Raw genomic sequence first — 19,798 nt, forward strand, 5'->3', positions numbered from 1 at the left:
AAACAGCTAAAACGGACTGTATGAAGAATGCTTTAGCTTAAACTGTTTCCATCAAGCAAATTACCTTTTTTCATCATTATCATTATGGTATGAAGGATTAGGTTAAGTTTTAGAACCTGATTCACTCAACTTACGTTTTGACCATTATTGTTACTTTCAAAGCTTTTGCAGAAGGAGAAACAGCTAAAACGGAATTTAATGATTAATACTTTAGCTTACACTGTTTCCATCAAGCCAATGACCTTTTTTCATCATTATCATTATGGTATGAAGGATTAGGTTTAGTTTTAGAACCTGATTAACTCAACTACGTTTTGACCATTATTGTTACTTTCAAAGCTTTTGCAGAAGGAGAAACAGCTAAAACGGAATGTATGAATAATGCTTTAGCTTACACTGTTTCCATCAAGCCAATGACCTTTTTTCATCATTATCATTATGGTATGAAGGATTAGGTTTAGTTTTAGAACCTGATTTACTCAACTACGTTTTGACCATTATTGTTACTTTTTATTTCCTTCCAATCAAAAGTGTAAACTCCTGATAAACTCTTGTTGAATTCACTTTTAATTCTGACAATGATTTCACTTTTAGGCACCTCTGTCCGAAAATGGAACCAACCCCAAACAGCCCTGAAAGATCATTGGGTTTTTTTGCAATCAAAAGTGTAAGCTCCGGCGTAAATCTTGCTGATTTCACTGAATTCAGACAGTAATTTAAGACTTGATCCAATGCTCAACCAGAGACTATAGTAATAAGTTTACTCAAACAACAGGCTCTTCTGTCCTACTAGTTTCTTTTTCTTACAAGTACATGAGGCTTAGCCAAATAACAGAGCCTGACAAAAAATAAGGTCAATTCATTGTTGTTCCTCTCCATGAAAGTCTTTAGTAAAAGGCGAAAGACTTATGCGTATTGAAGAGAAACCAAAGTTGGTAGCACAATCAGGTGGAAGGCAGCCCTATATCCCTGTCGAACCAGTAATCCCTCTTGCGGTAGGGAGTGGTTGAGCTGCGGGTGTCCAATGCCTAACCCATTTCCCAGCCCCCTTTTCTCAAAATCTATGATTTTTTTCCAGTCAAAAGTGTAAGCTCCTGCTGAAATCTTGTTGATTTCACTTTAAATTCGGACAGTGATTTGAGACTTGTTCCAAAGCTTAATCAGCGACTCCAGTGATGTGTAAACAGAACCTTGGTTTGTTTTTCACTTTTAGGCACCTCTGTCCGAAAATGGAACCACCGCAAACAAACCTCAAAAATCATTGATTTTTTATCAATCAAAAGTGTAAGGTCCTCCTGAAATGTTGTTGGTTTACTGTTAATTCATACAATCAGTGAGTTAACACTCCAGTCGTGAGTAAACAGGTCCATTGTTGGCAAAGAGGCTCAATCTTGGGGACCAACTGTAGTTCAAAGAGATGTGGGCAAGCATACAAGTGAAAAGCACTGTTTTTTCTTTTACACTAATATCAGGGAAGAGCGTGGATGCAGTCCCCTACTACCACAAATTATGCAGTCGAGATTCCCACATTTGAGGAATTCGCAGTGGTCAACACAGCCGGAGTGCAATGGCTGAGCCCCGCCCTGGGTGAACGAATTCAATTTTAAAAGTTTTAAAGGCTGCCGTAAGCTATGTCATTATAACAGACAGGGAGTTTGAATAATGCTTGTAGCCAGGGTGACACTATCAACCAGACCCTTTGGCTGCTGGGCATGACCAAAAAAGGTGTTGTGTAGTTTCACTATCCCCGCAGGCAAGGCGGGGGCATTTTGCACTGCATTGTTTTCCATGTCTTTACCTATTTGTAATCCTAGGACTTTGATTACGTCGTTTTTTTGTATGCGGCCTAAATGTTCCACGGGCTCTCTCCAGTTTAGGCGAAGCATTTTCTTTGTTGATTTTGGTTCCAGAAGCCGCAGTGAAATGTCACAAATCGCCAATGTCTCTCTTACGGATCTATTGTCTGTGAGGATAAGTGTTAGGTCGTCCATGTACAAGCTAAGTTTTGCCTCTTTTCCTGTTGCCCCAGGCATGGGAAGGCCTCTGATATTATGGGATTTCCTTAAGACACACGCTAGGGGTTCTATTGCAAGGATAAACAATGGGGGGGAAAGTTGACAACCCTGTCGAACGCCTGATTTGATCAAAAAAGGTACTGTATTTGTTTTATTTATAGAGACTGTGCTTGTTATATCGGTATACAGCAAGTCTAGCCATGTCCTAAAATGGTTGCCGTATTTAAAATGAGACAAAATGGCTTTTAGGTACTGGTGACTTACACTACTAAAAGCCTTCTCCAAGTCTAGCCCCAATATGCATAGAGGGAGGTTACGATCTTTTGCAAACAAATAGGCGTCTCTGACTAGGGCCAGGTTGTCGTTCATGGACCTGCCTTGTACCCCACATGTTTGTTCTATTCCGACCAATTGATTAACCAGCGGTTGTATTCGGAAAAAGAGGGACTTTGATAGTATCTTAAGGTCCACTCCCAGCAACGTCAATGGTCTCCAATTTTTCAGGTCCTTCTTATCACCTTTTTAAAAAAGTAGAGAACTGGAGCCTGTTCGTAGAGATGTGGGTAAAACCCCTCTTAAGAAGCTTTCGTTTAACACTGCCAGTAAGGGAGCTTTTAGCTCATCCCAAAAGGTGTTATAGAACTCTGTTGGTAACCCGTCGTGACCTGGGGTTCTACTGCACTGCATGCTCTTCATTGCCATAGTTAGCTCCCTAATTGTCAATTCTTTTTTCTTCAGTTTTTGTATGTCTTCATTCACCTCATAGCCAGACAGTAGCAGTAGGTAGTAACGTTGTAACTTTTCCTGCATTCTTTTTTGAAAAGCTCGTTTTTTTACAGCTGCTTTTTTCCTTTCGGACATGAAAAAACATCTCGTTTTACGTTTAATATCCTCCCACCATTCTCCCAAGGAGTCAAACAATATATGCAGGGTGAGCCATTGGTTAAATTTTTCCCTATACCTAGTTGTCACCTCTTTGTTGTCTAGCAGGCTTATGTTTAGTTTCCAGTTACCTGGACCGAGCTCACACGGCCCCTGTATTTCCAGGGCACTGGTAAGTTTTTGGTGGTCTGAGAAGGGGGCAGGATCGATTGTGCTGTTAAGCGTTGTGACTCCCGGTGTAGTGAGCAAGAGATCTACACGTGAGAAGGTTCTCCCATTAGTCCAAGTAAACCCAGGAGATGTTGGATTTTTTTGTATCAACCAGTTTGTAATCTTTTATGATGCCTTGGAGTGTATGGGAACTAGCATCTAATTTTACAGCAGAGGTTGATCTTCTGTCTGCTGCGTCAAAAATACAGTTAAAGTCTCCCCCAACAATAACTTCCCTCCCGCAGTGAGCTAAAGGTTGAATAGCTTGGAGCACTTTTACACGTTCCTGCAGCTCAGTGGGGCAGTAGATGTTTATAACCCTTAATCTGATCCCCCTCCCTTCTATGTCCACCATTAGCAGTCTGCCATCTACTGCTATCTACTTTTTGGATAACAATATGTTGGCCTCTGAAGAGTATTGCAACCCCAGAGGCTCTGTTTTGGTTGTCTCCTGACCATACTGACGGTCCAAATGTACATCTGTTTTTGTATAGTTTGTAATTTCTCTTAAAACTAATCGAACACTCCTGGAGTAGAAATATGTCCCCCTCACTTCTGTGAAGAAAACTGAATACAGACTGACATTTGGTGGGGTCATTGAGGCCTCTAGTGTTAATAGTGACTACCTTGAGGAATGGCATTACCCTTTTTTATTTATTTTTAGGGGGATGAAGATCAAAGTTCTACAACACATCAGTCCGTGGGGTCGGCAATCTCTTTTTTCTTCTTCTTCTTCTTCCTTTGGCCTCTAATACTCTCCTCTGCCCTGCCCATGCTACAACTCATTTGGGTGGTGGCTGAGAAAGTGGACAGAGACTGGGGGTCCAGGAAAGAGGACGAGGTGGACAGCGGGTCGGACCACACCTGAAGTTCTTGGCTGGAATTGGACGTATCCACTGCTGGATTCTGAGGCCTCTTTCGGGATGGTGTACTCTCCAGGGAGGAGTTGGGAAGGGTGGGGGGTTTCTCTGTGTCCCCCAATGGTGTCTGATTGTCGTCATGGGGTGGTGTGCAAACTGTGTGGCCAGGGTGTGTGGCGTCTGCTAGTATCGTGTCCAGTAATTGTCTGCAATCCTTAGATCAAACAGGACCCTCACACGTTGAAGGCTGCGTTGTTGGTCCGGCTGGTAGAGCCTCTTGGGGTTTCTCAATGTCCATGTTTAATTGGTCAGGTTGCACCTGTTGAGTGATCTGGGGGGATTGGGCGCAAAACCTCTCATTAGTATCCGGTTTGTGGCACTCCATTCTGGTCTCTCTGCAAACCTCTGGGGGGAAGGGGGGCTGCTGATTGACTCCTTCTGTTGCTTGAGGGCGGTCGTGACCAAAGAGCCCCAGTTGCTCTGGGTTCTGATTTGAAGGTTCCGGTTTAGTGTTGTTTGGGTCTTGCTCAGGCCGTGGATTGGAGGAGGGGACGTTTTGGTTAAAGCCTCTGGCTCGATTTTCATATGATTCAAGGCAATCTCTGAATACATGAATATTAGAGCCACAAAGGTTACATCTCATTGGTTGATCACAGTCTTTGGTAGTATGGTTGGTGGTCTTGCAGTTCCTGCAGAAGGTCGTAGTGCAATTTGCTGCAAGATGAGTTGAGGAGCTACACTTCCTACAGTTTTTGGGTTGTCCAGCTTAGAAGATGTGGCCCCTAATTGGACCAAGCTAAATGTTGGAAGGGAGGTGCTGAAGTTTTCCACAGTCTCTGCCTCTCTTCAGGCGTACGTAAAAACGCCTTGCTCCAGTCCTGCAACCATCTTCATCTTTCAGCTCCATACTCCGGGAAACAGAGCAATGGAAGGACAACCATGTCTTCAGTAGTAACTTTTCCCGAGTACATAATGACAATGACAGCTTTTGATTCACGCTCGGATAGAGGAATGAGATGGACTTTCTAAAGTCTAGGGTTGTTGTCTTTTTTCTGGACAAAACGTTTGATACATTGCTCAAACAAGGCATAAGAAGTAAAGATTACCTCAAAGGTTCTCTTTCCAGGAAGGGCAAAAACATAGTCCAGTTGTTGCGGGGTGAAGCTCCATTCCTTCTGGATGACGTTTCGGCTGAAACGAAGTCTGTCCATTTCCAGGTTGTCCTGCAGCTCAAAACGGACTGCATTTCTACGGGGTATAGATGAAGCCATTCCCTAGGTGAACCACCTTTGTGATCATTGGTATCCCCTGCCAGGTAAGTTTAAGTTGGTAGTGACAGAGACAGGGATGGTATTCCCAGACAGAGCACTTGGGGTGACGGTTCCCGGATGGCGCCGTCCTCACAGATCAGTGAATTTCAGTGATCAGTGAGAAATGCAAAATAAAGGCACAATTGATGAGTAAACATATCATTTGCTTGCCAAAAGTCTCAGCCTAAAGGACTATCTCCAGTTGAGACTTGTACACAGAGCAAAACCAACTAGCTAGACTACACCACTGAATTGGGTCACCAGTTATTTTTTTCACAAGATGAAAGTTGCACCATTCCCGGAAGTGCTGCAATACCGGGTCAATGCTTGAAGTGAACAGAGCAAGCCCCTTTTTCATCTCCCAGAGCTAAAAATCGGCTTAATATGTAGTCCTCATATAGAGGACGTATCAGATATTAAACTGATAAGAACAGATTTAAAAAAAAAAAAAATTTAATTACACATCATTACCTTACATCATCCATTACACCAGCAAAAATACAATAAAAACGCCTTGAAGAAAAAAGAGATTGCCGACCCCACGGACTGATGTGTTGTAGATAATACAATGCAGAACTCATACATAATACAGTTTGTAGAACTCAAACCCTACCACCTAGGGCCACACTCCCTTCCATCGTTCCTTAGCTGCATGGTAGCCATACTTTTCCTCCTCCCCCCTTTTCATCTGGCGCAGCTTCTCCCTCACCCTCGCGACAATACTTTCTACCTTGTTTCCCTCATTACTTTTAATAAGGGCCATTCTGGCATCCCACAGTGCTGCCTTCCCCATTGACAGAATTAACCACAACAAAAATCCCTCCCTCCCTCGTCTTCTTAATCCCACACCCAACATCAAAACCTCATAAAACAGTCTCCCTAATCTCGGAAAAAATAACCCCAGCTCTCCCCACATTGCTCTTGCAAACCCACATCCCCAAAAAACATGGCACAAATCCTCGTCTCTGCCGCAACCTAACAGTGGACAGGAGCGTAGCCTTGACAGGCCATGCCTGTACAAAGTATCCCTCACAGGCATCCTCTTATGTAGGCATAGCCAGTTGATGTCTTTCAGTCGGTTTGGCAGCTCCTTGTGCTGCGTAAAACTCCACTCGTCTCTGCCGACTCCGAGAACCCTCACAGGTCCCTGTTTTGCCAGTAAGGCCTTGTATAGCCTCCTATGATCCAGACATAGGTCCCCTTCCCCGCACTCCTTGTGCCTCTTAGCCCAGCCTATCATCTGCTTGTAATGTGGTGGAATAATTTCCCCTTTCGGCCGCCCATTCTCCCATTTCACCAAATTACTCAGGGGAAAGGACAGCCAAAACATGAGCAGCACGTGGTACCAGTGCCCACTGGGGGATCTTACCCCATTGCAGCAAAAAGAAAAGAAAAGAACATCTAATTTAAGCGGAACATCAGGCACTCCCCTCCCACCCTCTGTTACGCCTTGCTTCATCCAGTCCCTCCTCACATACTCATATCCCCCCCACACAAAGGAGAAAACATCCCACACCAATCTTCTCCTATACTCCGGAGGCAGCGGGAAAACATACGCCTTGAGTGCCAAAACCCTCCCAGTTAAGGATAAACGTTGGGTCTTCCACAGCCCTATTCTTGACCTCACACCAGCCAGTCGCCTTCTCCAGTTCACCCGCCCACTCTCGCTTTTATCGAAATCCACCCCCAGTATTCTCATTGGACCCTGGCACTCTGACAATCCAAACTGCACCCCCCCTCTCCCCTTCCATGGTCCAAAATACTTGACTTTGGATTTTCCCACATGGACCTTTGCCCCGGATACTTTGGAAAAGGACTCCAAGATGTCCAAAACACGAAGCAAGGAGCTCTCCGTTGTTAAAAATAGAGTCATGTCATCTGCATACTGAGACATCCTCAAGTCTCTTTCTCCCCCTCCTGGAAGGCGCAATCCTTTAACCTCAGCATCCGCCCTAATAGCTAAAGCTAGAGGTTCAACATATAAAACAAAAAGCAGTGGTGAGAGTGGACACACTTGCCTCACCCCTGTTGGCTGTGGCACCAGATCCCCCATATGCCCATTCACTTCCACCCTACTCCCAACCCCTGTATACATAATCCCTGACCACCTCTGAAAAATTGGTCCGAAACCCATCCTCTCTAAGACAGCTGCCAAAAAACCTTGGTTGACCCTATCAAACGCCTTTTCCATGTCCAACCCCACCAGCATGAGAGGCACCCCACGTTCCTCCGCCCAGTGGATACAATCCCTCACCAGCCCTAAATTCCATTGGATGTGTCTCCCCTCCACCCTGCATGTCTGATCCACATTTACCACATGAGGTAGAGCCGATCGGAGTCGTCTAGCCAACACTCTGGCGATGATCTTGTAATCAACGCAGAGGAGAGTTATTGGCCTGAAATTTCCCAGGTCCTCTTTTTCCCCTTTTTTGTGTAACAGTGTCAACACCCCCTCCCTCATTGTCTTCCCCAACAGCCCCCCTTCTATCACTGACCCCACTACTTTAAAAAAAATCCTCCCCCAGGATTCCCCAAAAAGTTGCATAAAATTCCTTTGGTAACCCATCAATCCCCGGCACCTTTCCCGCTCCCAACCCTCTCATAGCTTCCTCCAATTCCGCAAGACCCACCGGACGTTCTAAGGCCTCCACCACTTCCCCTGGCACCTTAACCTCAAGGCCCTTTAAAAAACCTCCTTCTTCTGGTCCGTCCACCTCTTGTGGCCCCATGGTATCCCCAAAAAATTTGGAGGCAATCCCAACCATGCCTCTTGGATCCGAGACAAGGTTACCATCTTTCTCCCGTAGCCCGGGAATACACGCCCTTGACCGGGCATCCCTCACCTGTTTAAAAAACATGGGTGTACAGGTCTCTGCCACATTTAATGATTCCATCCTATATCTTTTCAGGAAGTCATCAGCTTTCCCTTTAAAATACAGGCCCAATTGTTCCCTCACTTCCCTGTACCTCTGCTTATCCCGTATTCCCCTCTTGTTCTCTGCCTCCATTAAAGTATGCAACTCCTGTTGAAGCCTCCTAAAACCCCCCCTCTCTTCCCTTGCTCTTTCTGAACAATATTCAACCGTCAACCTCCTGATGTCTACCTTTATGTATTCCCACCAGTCCACAATATTGCCAAAAAAGGGCTTCAGTGAGACCCACCCCTCATAGTGTGAAATGAAGGCTATACGGAAAGCCTCCTCCCCCAAAACCCTACAATTTAACTTCCAGTACCCCCTTCCAAAACTTGGGGCCACCACTAAAAAGGCCACCTCCAGTTGGTTGTGGTCAGAGAATCACACTGGTCTCACAACTGCCTTACGTACAGCAACAGCACAAAAACAAAATCAATCCTACTATTTGCACCCCGTGAATTTGACCATGTTGTACCCTCCCCTGTTGGCTCCACAGCCCTGTACCCGTCTTTCAGCATGAACCCCTTCACCAAATCTGTCAAATACGGCAAACTAAAATCCCCCGACCCCTCAAAAGAGACATTGAAATCCCCCCCTAGAACCACCACGTTGTTTGTGACACACACCTCTGTTAGTGCAATAAATAGGGCCTTACGTCCCTTCGGCTCCGCTGGTGCATACACATTAATAAATCTAAATGAAACTCCCCTCCAAAATGCATCCACCACCAGGACCCTCCCCTGGACCACTGAAAAACTGTCCCGAATTTGAAACTCTTTATTCTCAAAGAGGATTCCGACCCCTGAGGAGTGTACCCCCCCGACTCCCCATCTGGACTCGGCCTTGAGCCAGGCCTCCGAAAAGGCCCTGACATCCCCACCATCCCTCAGATGCACTTCCTGCAGAAAGCAAACATGTAAAGGCGTCTGAAACAGGTATTGGTAAATACTTGCCCTCTTCACCACATTCCTCATACCCCTGACATTTATGGTCAGTACTGAAAATAAGGCCATTCAATACATCATAGATGTTCCCCTTCCGCCCCATTACCCTCGGTCCCCTGCTTGTCTGGTGTTGGTCCAAATCCTTCTTCCAGTCGGTCTTTGTTGGGAAACCTCCTGCAGCATATGCCTGTCCTTTGTCACCATAAGCTGTACTGGGCTTTGTGAACTATTCCGGGGCAGCTCCGTCCGTTGAGTCCCCTCCCCATTTTCAGTTCCTTCAGCCTCCAATGTAGTCTGCCCAGAAGACTGTTGGCTTCTAATGTCCGACTCGGTTACTGGGGTTACCTTCAGGGGGGATTTGCCGTCATCCTCCCTTGCACATTTTGTTGCCAACTTCTTCTTTCTCCTATTTGGCCTCTGCACCTGTGGTCTTGCCTCAGTTGACTCTGCCGAGGACTTAGCCAGCTCACCTCCGGATGAAGTGCTCCTCTTCCTGACCCCTTTGCTGTTTCGTTTCTGGTGTCCTCCTCCTCTGAGCTGACCACACAATCCGCCCAGGACCCCATCAGCGGCAGAGAGTCTCCCAGGCCCACTACCACCTGTGTGTCCATCTGCTCCTCACCCACATTTGCGCCGGCCTCGTTCATTGCAGCGTCATCCCTTGCAGCAACCCGTCCATCCTCTTCGGAAAGCCCCTGCAACGCCTCCTCCAATGGGGTAAGGATTGAGACCTCTTCCTGTACTGCCACCTCCGCATAGCTTCGCGCTCGAACTGGGCAGTCCCGGACAATGTGCCCCTCTCCTCCGCAGCCATGACAGGTCTATGGGGCCCCACACGTGGCCACGCTATGTCCCCTTCCACCACAGTTGCGGCATCGACCTTCAGTGCAGTCCGTCGCAATGTGCCCAAAACTGCGGCATTGTCTGCAAAAACTGGGTTGACCGGAGTAAAAGAGGAAACCCCTGTCTTCTCCAATGCTAAAATAAGCCGAAGGATGCCGTAACCCACCGCAGCCACCAGGATTGTCTTCTAGATGAACTTTAAATTGCCGTCGCCCAGACAAGATGCCGAAACTGTCCCTCAGGTATCTCACTGAGGACTCCACCTTCCCATACTTCGCCAACCAGGAAATTACTGACTCATCGCCCACATATGGGTTGTACATATGGACTGTAATAATTTTTTAATTCCTCTTGCAGAGCGCCTCGACTCGGAACTTTGAGAAGGGCTCTTCTTCCGCTTTTTCCCTCGCGGTCTCCATCACTCTATCGTACAGGGCTTGGGTGTGTAGCGTCAAATCGAACCCTCCACCCGCTGCTCCATACACCGCACAGCTCTGACTTCCTCTGATAAGAACAGATACTACACTTGATCTTAGCCAAAAGGCCGAGAAGCGATGACACTAGAATGTTTGCTTCCGGTAGTCGCACGCACGTACGCGCCTACGTCACGCGTTCAGCCTTCACACCCCCCGCCCTCCGGTAGTCGCACGCACGTACGCGCCTACGTCACGCATTCAGCCTTCACACCCCCCGCCCTCCGGTAGTCGCACGCACGTACGCGCCTACGTCACGCGTTCAGCCTTCACACCCCCCGCCCTCCGGTAGTCGCACGCACGTACGCGCCTACGTCACGCGTTCAGCCTTCACACCCCCCGCCCTCCGGTAGTCGCACGCACGTACGCGCCTACGTCACGCGTTCATCCTTCACACCCCCCGCCCTCCGGTAGTCGCACACACGTCACGCTTTCAGCCGTCACCCCCCTCCACCCCTTGTTGTCCTCGCGCCCTCCAATAGTCGCAGGTGCGCGCCGCCGCCGCCGCCTCCGTCGCCTCCGCTTCCGTCGTCTCCGCGGCCGCCGCCGTCGCCGCCTCCGCTCCGCAGGCGGGGCCCGCGGCGGACACGTCTCTGGCGGGAGGCGCGAATACTTCCCCAGAACATAGTGTGGAAGAAGGACGGCTTTAGATACCTTGGAATATATCTCAGACAAGAGAGCATAATCCAGAAGAATTAGGAGGGCGTCAGAGAAAGAATTGAGGGGAAACTTTCTAAATGGATTTGCTGCTCCCTCAAATGTCTTTTAAAGATAGAATTCTGTTTTTAAACAACTTGATTGCATCTCAGTTGTGGCACCGAATCACTTGTTTAGACCCTCCCTTGGGCTTCCTGGCCCACATACAAAAAAATTGTAGATTTCTTTTGGGGGGGTCTACACTGGGTGCCACAAGGGGTGCTGTTTTTAGCCAGGGAGGAGGGGGGACAGGGCTTCGTCCACCTGGCCAGCCGGACGGCCACTTTTAGACTCCAGTTTATACAAAAATACAGGTCACAGATCTAGATGATTTAGTGTGGAGAGACGTGGCCAGCTGCATTCTCAGGCGTGCAAACAACATGAGGCTGGATACTGCTCTGTTTTTAATTGATTCTAATTATTTAAAGTTCTTTAATCGTAAAAGGTGCCCACAGTCTTCCTCTCTGTACTGGTTGTTGAGAGAACCTTTGATTCATGTAGCGAAGCTGGACATCTGCAGCAGTAGTACCCCTGGCCGGACGGGGGCGCTGCTGAGGGCACGAGTCCTGTGCATGCAGCAGCTGGTGGACGCAGTGGGGCCGATTCTGAACGACGCCCTGGCCCTGGGCTCTTTACTGGGACTGCATTCCGTCCGAGTGGCAAGGAGGGTCCTTGAGCTGTGGAACCAGGGGCTGACAGGAGAAGAAAGGACCCTCCTCAAAAACTACAGCCAGAGCCAAGTGGAGCCTTACCCTGCAGACCCTTTCCCCGAGATCTACTTGAGCCCGGGGCTGGGGGACCTCACCGGCCCCCTGCTCGCTACAACACGCCCGGAGGCGCTGACATTACACGAAGCAGATAAGAAGACTCTGTGTCAAGGGCATAAACCGGGCTGGACTATGCAACAGGCTCCCCACTGTGTGGTCAAACAGACTGGGACAAAATGGACCTGGCCCACAGTGGAGGATTTTATACAAACCTCCCCTAAAAAAACGGACTGCCGACCTCTAGTGGAGAATTTTACATGGTGCTGTCGCCTCCAGTGCTTTTATTTCTGTCATCAACCCCACTGTTCTGAGCAAGTGCCCCTTCTATGACCTCCGAGAGACTATTTATCATGTTTTTAAAGAGTGCAAGAGACTTGCGAGTTTCTTCTCTCTTTTAACATTGGTTTTTAGTCTTTTTAATGTGGTTTTTACAGAGAAAATTTTTATCATGGGAGCTACCTACAAGAAAACAGAAAAAGAAAAGTTGCAGCTCCTCAACTATCTCTCGGGAGAAGCAAAAATGGCCATCTACCTAAGCCGGAAAGCCAAGGTAAAGAGCGGAGAGGGGCAGGAAGCCAGGGCAGTGTGGCTGGGGAACATCAGGGCCAGACTCTGGCTCGAGTTCAGTTTTTATAAGCACATTGGAGACGTAGACGCTTTTAAACAACGCTGGTGTTTTAATGATGTTGTTTGTTCTGTAATCGAAAATGAATTGGTGTTTGCTCCAGTTTTTAAAGAAATGTGTACTTTTTTAAAGGAAAACAAAACAACGTGAACTTTTAGCACGTCTGAATTTTAAAGGACTATAAAGATGTAAATAAAGCGTTTAAAAAAAAAATCAATCTATTCCTCTCGCTCCGTCTCTGGCTCTCTGGCTCCCTCTTGCTCCGTCTCTGTCTCTTTCTCTCTCTCTCTCTCTCTCTACAGTCTACAGGCTGAGAAAGTTCCTCCTCAAGCTCAACCGAGAAGGGGGGAGCACAACCGGGACCGAGTGAGGCGTCAGTCCGGCTGAGGAGGTTCCTGAGCGGGGCGGCCCATTGGAAAAGAGACTCCAGATCGTCCAAATTGATTATATTAAATAAATTATATACCGTTAGATTGTCTAAAAATTGATATTGCTTTACGAAAAAATAAAGGTTTTTTAAAAATCAAAAAAAAATCTCTCTCTCTCTCTCTCTCTCTCTGAGTGGAAGGAGTGCGGAGTGAACGGAGCGTGAGGTGAATTGTTTGATTGTGATCGTTTGAGCTTGAATTTCGTTTATTATTTCGAGTCTTTATGGTGTGAATGTGTGTGTGATTTTTGTTTTCTGTCGGTTTGTGCATGCTTGTGGCCGATCGGGGTGCTGCACGCACGGATGGACCTCACGGGGCTAACGCGTGTTCCGTGGAGCCCAGTGGGCCGAAGCGAGCCGATTAGACGTGAGAGTTAGACCCGAGCGATAGCGACCCGCCATCTCGCGAGAACTCGCTGGGTTCTTTTAGTGGTTTTTTTCAAAGTGTTTTGTCGGTGTTAACTGTTTTTGTCGTTGCAATTTCCCATTAGTTTTAGTGGTTTGCAAAGTGTTCTGTTGAATTGGCCTGAATTTATTTTAGTGGTTTTTTTCAAAGTGTTTTTGTCGGCATTTACTGTTTTCGTCGTTGCAATTTCCCATTAGTTTTAGTGGTTGGCAAAGTGTTCTGTTGAATTGGCCTGCATTTATTTTAGTGTTTTTTTTCAAAGTGTTTTTGACGGCATTTACTGTTTTCGTCGTTGCAATTTCCCATTAGTTTTAGTGGTTTGCAAAGTGTTCTGTTGAATTGGCCTGCATTTATTTTAGTGGTTTTTTTCAAAGTGTTTTTGTCGGCATTTACTGTTTTTGTCGTTGCAATTTCCCATCAGTTTTAGTGGTTTGCAAAGTGTTCTGTTGAATTGGCCTGCATTTATTTTAGTGTTTTTTTCAAAGTGTTTTTGTCGGCATTTACTCTTTTCGTCGTTGCAATTTCCCATCAGTTTTAGTGGTTTGCAAAGTGTTCTGTTGAATTGGCCTGCATTTATTTTAGTGTTTTTTTTCAAAGTGTTTTTGTCGGCATTTACTGTTTTCGTCGTTGCAATTTCCCATTAGTTTTAATGGTTTGCAAAGTGTTCTGTTGAATTGGCCTGCATTTATTTTAGTGTTTTTTTCAAAGTGTTTTTGTCGGCATTTACTCTTTTCGTCGTTGCAATTTCCCATCAGTTTTAGTGGTTTGCAAAGTGTTCTGTTGAATTGGCCTGCATTTATTTTAGTGTTTTTTTTCAAAGTGTTTTTGTCGGCATTTACTGTTTTCGTCGTTGCAATTTCCCATTAGTTTTAATGGTTTGCAAAGTGTTCTGTTGAATTGGCCTGCATTTATTTTAGTGTTTTTTTTCAAAGTGTTTTTGTCGGCATTTACTGTTTTCGTCGTTGCAATTTCCCATTAGTTTTAGTGGTTTGCAAAGTGTTCTGTTGAATTGGCCTGCATTTATTTTAGTGGTTTTATTCAAAGTGTTTTTGACGGCATTTACTGTTTTCGTCGTTGCAATTTCCCATTAGTTTTAGTGGTTTGCAAAGTGTTCTGTTGAATTGGCCTGCATTTATTTTAGTGGTTTTTTTCAAAGTGTTTTTGTCGGCATTTACTGTTTTTGTCGTTGCAATTTCCCATCAGTTTTAGTGGTTTGCAAAGTGTTCTGTTGAATTGGCCTGCATTTATTTTAGTGTTTTTTTCAAAGTGTTTTTGTCGGCATTTACTCTTTTCGTCGTTGCAATTTCCCATCAGTTTTAGTGGTTTGCAAAGTGTTCTGTTGAATTGGCCTGCATTTATTTTAGTGTTTTTTTTCAAAGTGTTTTTGTCGGCATTTACTGTTTTCGTCGTTGCAATTTCCCATTAGTTTTAATGGTTTGCAAAGTGTTCTGTTGAATTGGCCTGCATTTATTTTAGTGTTTTTTTCAAAGTGTTTTTGTCGGCATTTACTCTTTTCGTCGTTGCAATTTCCCATCAGTTTTAGTGGTTTGCAAAGTGTTCTGTTGAATTGGCCTGCATTTATTTTAGTGTTTTTTTTCAAAGTGTTTTTGTCGGCATTTACTGTTTTCGTCGTTGCAATTTCCCATTAGTTTTAATGGTTTGCAAAGTGTTCTGTTGAATTGGCCTGCATTTATTTTAGTGTTTTTTTTCAAAGTGTTTTTGTCGGCATTTACTGTTTTCGTCGTTGCAATTTCCCATTAGTTTTAGTGGTTTGCAAAGTGTTCTGTTGAATTGGCCTGCATTTATTTTAGTGGTTTTATTCAAAGTGTTTTTGTCGGCATTTACTGTTTTCGTCGTTGCAATTTCCCATTAGTTTTAGTGGTTTGCAAAGTGTTCTGTTGAATTGGCCCGCATTTATTTTAGTGGTTTTTTTCAAAGTGTTTTTGTCTGTGTTAACTGTTTTTGTCGTTGCAATTTCCCATTAGTTTTAGTGGTTTGCAAAGTGTTCTGTTGAATTGGCCTGCATTTATTTTAGTGGTTTTTTTCAAAGTGTTTTTGTCGGCATTTACTGTTTTCGTCGTTGCAATTTCCCATCAGTTTTAGTGGTTTGCAAAGTGTTCTGTTGAATTGGCCTGCATTTATTTTAGTGGTTTTTTTCAAAGTGTTTTTGTCGGTGTTAACTGTTTTTGTCGTTGCAATTTCCCATTAGTTTTAGTGGTTTGCAAAGTGTTCTGTTGAATTGGCCTGCATTTATTTTAGTGGTTTTTTTCAAAGTGTTTTTGTCGGCATTTACTGTTTTCGTCGTTGCAATTTCCCATCAGTTTTAGTGGTTTGCAAAGTGTTCTGTTGAATTGGCCTGCATTTATTTTAGTGGTTTTTTTCAAAGTGTTTTTGTCGGCATTTACTGTTTTCGTCGTTGCAATTTCCCATCAGTTTTAGTGGTTTGCAAAAAGTTCTGTTGAATTGGCCTGCATTTATTTTAGTGGTTTTTTTCAAAGTGTTTTTGTCAGGTGTTAACTGTTTTTGTCGTTGCAATTTCCCATTAGTTTTAGTGGTTTGCAAAGTGTTCTGTTGAATTGGCCTGCATTTATTTTAGTGGTTTTTTTCAAAGTGTTTTTGTCGGCATTTACTGTTTTTGTCGTTGCAATTTCCCATCAGTTTTAGTGGTTTGCAAAGTGTTCTGTTGAATTGGCCTGCATTTATTTTAGTGTTTTTTTCAAAGTGTTTTTGTCGGCATTTACTCTTTTCGTCGTTGCAATTTCCCATCAGTTTTAGTGGTTTGCAAAGTGTTCTGTTGAATTGGCCTGCATTTATTTTAGTGTTTTTTTTCAAAGTGTTTTTGTCGGCATTTACTGTTTTCGTCGTTGCAATTTCCCATTAGTTTTAATGGTTTGCAAAGTGTTCTGTTGAATTGGCCTGCATTTATTTTAGTGTTTTTTTTCAAAGTGTTTTTGTCGGCATTTACTGTTTTCGTCGTTGCAATTTCCCATTAGTTTTAGTGGTTTGCAAAGTGTTCTGTTGAATTGGCCTGCATTTATTTTAGTGTTTTTTTTCAAAGTGTTTTTGACGGCATTTACTGTTTTCGTCGTTGCAATTTCCCATTAGTTTTAGTGGTTTGCAAAGTGTTCTGTTGAATTGGCCTGCATTTATTTTAGTGGTTTTTTTCAAAGTGTTTTTGTCGGCATTTACTGTTTTTGTCGTTGCAATTTCCCATCAGTTTTAGTGGTTTGCAAAGTGTTCTGTTGAATTGGCCTGCATTTATTTTAGTGTTTTTTTCAAAGTGTTTTTGTCGGCATTTACTCTTTTCGTCGTTGCAATTTCCCATCAGTTTTAGTGGTTTGCAAAGTGTTCTGTTGAATTGGCCTGCATTTATTTTAGTGGTTTTTTTCAAAGTGTTTTTGTCGGCATTTACTGTTTTTGTCGTTGCAATTTCCCATTAGTTTTAGTGGTTTGCAAAGTGTTCTGTTGAATTGGCCTGCATTTATTTTAGTGGTTTTTTTCAAAGTGTTTTTGTCGGCATTTACTGTTTTCGTCGTTGCAATTTCCCATCAGTTTTAGTGGTTTGCAAAGTGTTCTGTTGAATTGGCCTGCATTTATTTTAGTGTTTTTTTCAAAGTGTTTTTGTCGGCATTTACTCTTTTCGTCGTTGCAATTTCCCATCAGTTTTAGTGGTTTGCAAAGTGTTCTGTTGAATTGGCCTGCATTTATTTTAGTGTTTTTTTTCAAAGTGTTTTTGTCGGCATTTACTGTTTTCGTCGTTGCAATTTCCCATTAGTTTTAATGGTTTGCAAAGTGTTCTGTTGAATTGGCCTGCATTTATTTTAGTGTTTTTTTTCAAAGTGTTTTTGTCGGCATTTACTGTTTTCGTCGTTGCAATTTCCCATTAGTTTTAGTGGTTTGCAAAGTGTTCTGTTGAATTGGCCTGCATTTATTTTAGTGTTTTTTTTCAAAGTGTTTTTGACGGCATTTACTGTTTTCGTCGTTGCAATTTCCCATTAGTTTTAGTGGTTTGCAAAGTGTTCTGTTGAATTGGCCTGCATTTATTTTAGTGGTTTTTTTCAAAGTGTTTTTGTCGGCATTTACTGTTTTTGTCGTTGCAATTTCCCATCAGTTTTAGTGGTTTGCAAAGTGTTCTGTTGAATTGGCCTGCATTTATTTTAGTGTTTTTTTCAAAGTGTTTTTGTCGGCATTTACTCTTTTCGTCGTTGCAATTTCCCATCAGTTTTAGTGGTTTGCAAAGTGTTCTGTTGAATTGGCCTGCATTTATTTTAGTGTTTTTTTTCAAAGTGTTTTTGTCGGCATTTACTGTTTTCGTCGTTGCAATTTCCCATTAGTTTTAGTGGTTTGCAAAGTGTTCTGTTGAATTGGTCTGCATTTATTTTAGTGGTTTTATTCAAAGTGTTTTTGTCGGCATTTACTGTTTTCGTCGTTGCAATTTCCCATTAGTTTTAGTGGTTTGCAAAGTGTTCTGTTGAATTGGCCCGCATTTATTTTAGTGGTTTTTTTCAAAGTGTTTTTGTCTGTGTTAACTGTTTTTGTCGTTGCAATTTCCCATTAGTTTTAGTGGTTTGCAAAGTGTTCTGTTAAATTGGCCTGCATTTATTTTAGTGTTTTTTTTCAAAGTGTTTTTGTCGGCATTTACTGTTTTCGTCGTTGCAATTTCCCATTAGTTTTAGTGGTTTGCAAAGTGTTCTGTTGAATTGGCCTGCATTTATTTTAGTGTTTTTTTTCAAAGTGTTTTTGACGGCATTTACTGTTTTCGTCGTTGCAATTTCCCATTAGTTTTAGTGGTTTGCAAAGTGTTCTGTTGAATTGGCCTGCATTTATTTTAGTGGTTTTTTTCAAAGTGTTTTTGTCGGCATTTACTGTTTTTGTCGTTGCAATTTCCCATCAGTTTTAGTGGTTTGCAAAGTGTTCTGTTGAATTGGCCTGCATTTATTTTAGTGTTTTTTTCAAAGTGTTTTTGTCGGCATTTACTCTTTTCGTCGTTGCAATTTCCCATCAGTTTTAGTGGTTTGCAAAGTGTTCTGTTGAATTGGCCTGCATTTATTTTAGTGGTTTTTTTCAAAGTGTTTTTGTCGGCATTTACTGTTTTCGTCGTTGCAATTTCCCATTAGTTTTAGTGGTTTGCAAAGTGTTCTGTTGAATTGGCCTGCATTTATTTTAGTGTTTTTTTTCAAAGTGTTTTTGACGGCATTTACTGTTTTCGTCGTTGCAATTTCCCATTAGTTTTAGTGGTTTGCAAAGTGTTCTGTTGAATTGGCCTGCATTTATTTTAGTGTTTTTTTTCAAAGTGTTTTTGTCGGCATTTACTGTTTTCGTCGTTGCAATTTCCCATTAGTTTTAGTGGTTTGCAAAGTGTTCTGTTGAATTGGCCTGCATTTATTTTAGTGGTTTTTTTCAAAGTGTTTTTGTCGGCATTTACTGTTTTCGTCGTTGCAATTTCCCATTAGTTTTAGTGGTTTGCAAAGTGTTCTGTTGAATTGGCCTGCATTTATTTTAGTGTTTTTTTTCAAAGTGTTTTTGACGGCATTTACTGTTTTCGTCGTTGCAATTTCCCATTAGTTTTAGTGGTTTGCAAAGTGTTCTGTTGAATTGGCCTGCATTTATTTTAGTGTTTTTTTTCAAAGTGTTTTTGACGGCATTTACTGTTTTCGTCGTTGCAATTTCCCATTAGTTTTAGTGGTTTGCAAAGTGTTCTGTTGAATTGGCCTGCATTTATTTTAGTGGTTTTTTTCAAAGTGTTTTTGTCGGCATTTACTGTTTTTGTCGTTGCAATTTCCCATCAGTTTTAGTGGTTTGCAAAGTGTTCTGTTGAATTGGCCTGCATTTATTTTAGTGTTTTTTTCAAAGTGTTTTTGTCGGCATTTACTCTTTTCGTCGTTGCAATTTCCCATCAGTTTTAGTGGTTTGCAAAGTGTTCTGTTGAATTGGCCTGCATTTATTTTAGTGTTTTTTTTCAAAGTGTTTTTGTCGGCATTTACTGTTTTCGTCGTTGCAATTTCCCATTAGTTTTAGTGGTTTGCAAAGTGTTCTGTTGAATTGGCCTGCATTTATTTTAGTGGTTTTATTCAAAGTGTTTTTGTCGGCATTTACTGTTTTCGTCGTTGCAATTTCCCATTAGTTTTAGTGGTTTGCAAAGTGTTCTGTTGAATTGGCCCGCATTTATTTTAGTGGTTTTTTTCAAAGTGTTTTTGTCTGTGTTAACTGTTTTTGTCGTTGCAATTTCCCATTAGTTTTAGTGGTTTGCAAAGTGTTCTGTTAAATTGGCCTGCATTTATTTTAGTGTTTTTTTTCAAAGTGTTTTTGTCGGCATTTACTGTTTTCGTCGTTGCAATTTCCCATTAGTTTTAGTGGTTTGCAAAGTGTTCTGTTGAATTGGCCTGCATTTATTTTAGTGTTTTTTTTCAAAGTGTTTTTGACGG

The 19,798-nt window shown here is 43.2% G+C and overlaps 2 non-coding genes and 2 pseudogenes across 2 annotated transcripts; all 4 read right to left on the reverse strand.

The window, feature by feature from the left end:
• Window positions 1–821: 821 nt before the first annotated feature.
• Window positions 822–935, reverse strand: LOC119206543 (U5 spliceosomal RNA). The gene has a single exon (XR_005118201.2). It is a non-coding gene; the product is annotated as a U5 spliceosomal RNA (small nuclear RNA).
• A 534-nt stretch (window positions 936–1,469) lies between these two features.
• LOC119206540 (U1 spliceosomal RNA) lies at window positions 1,470–1,632 on the reverse strand. The gene has a single exon (XR_005118200.1). It is a non-coding gene; the product is annotated as a U1 spliceosomal RNA (small nuclear RNA).
• Window positions 1,633–5,559: 3,927 nt separating this feature from the next.
• LOC119206541 (U2 spliceosomal RNA) lies at window positions 5,560–5,730 on the reverse strand (annotated as a pseudogene).
• Window positions 5,731–10,417: 4,687 nt separating this feature from the next.
• LOC119206542 (U2 spliceosomal RNA) lies at window positions 10,418–10,535 on the reverse strand (annotated as a pseudogene).
• Window positions 10,536–19,798: the final 9,263 nt, after the last annotated feature.

The sequence above is a fragment of the Pungitius pungitius genome, chromosome 20, assembly GCF_949316345.1.
Source record: "Pungitius pungitius chromosome 20, fPunPun2.1, whole genome shotgun sequence".
NCBI classification, from domain to species: domain Eukaryota; kingdom Metazoa; phylum Chordata; class Actinopteri; order Perciformes; family Gasterosteidae; genus Pungitius; species Pungitius pungitius.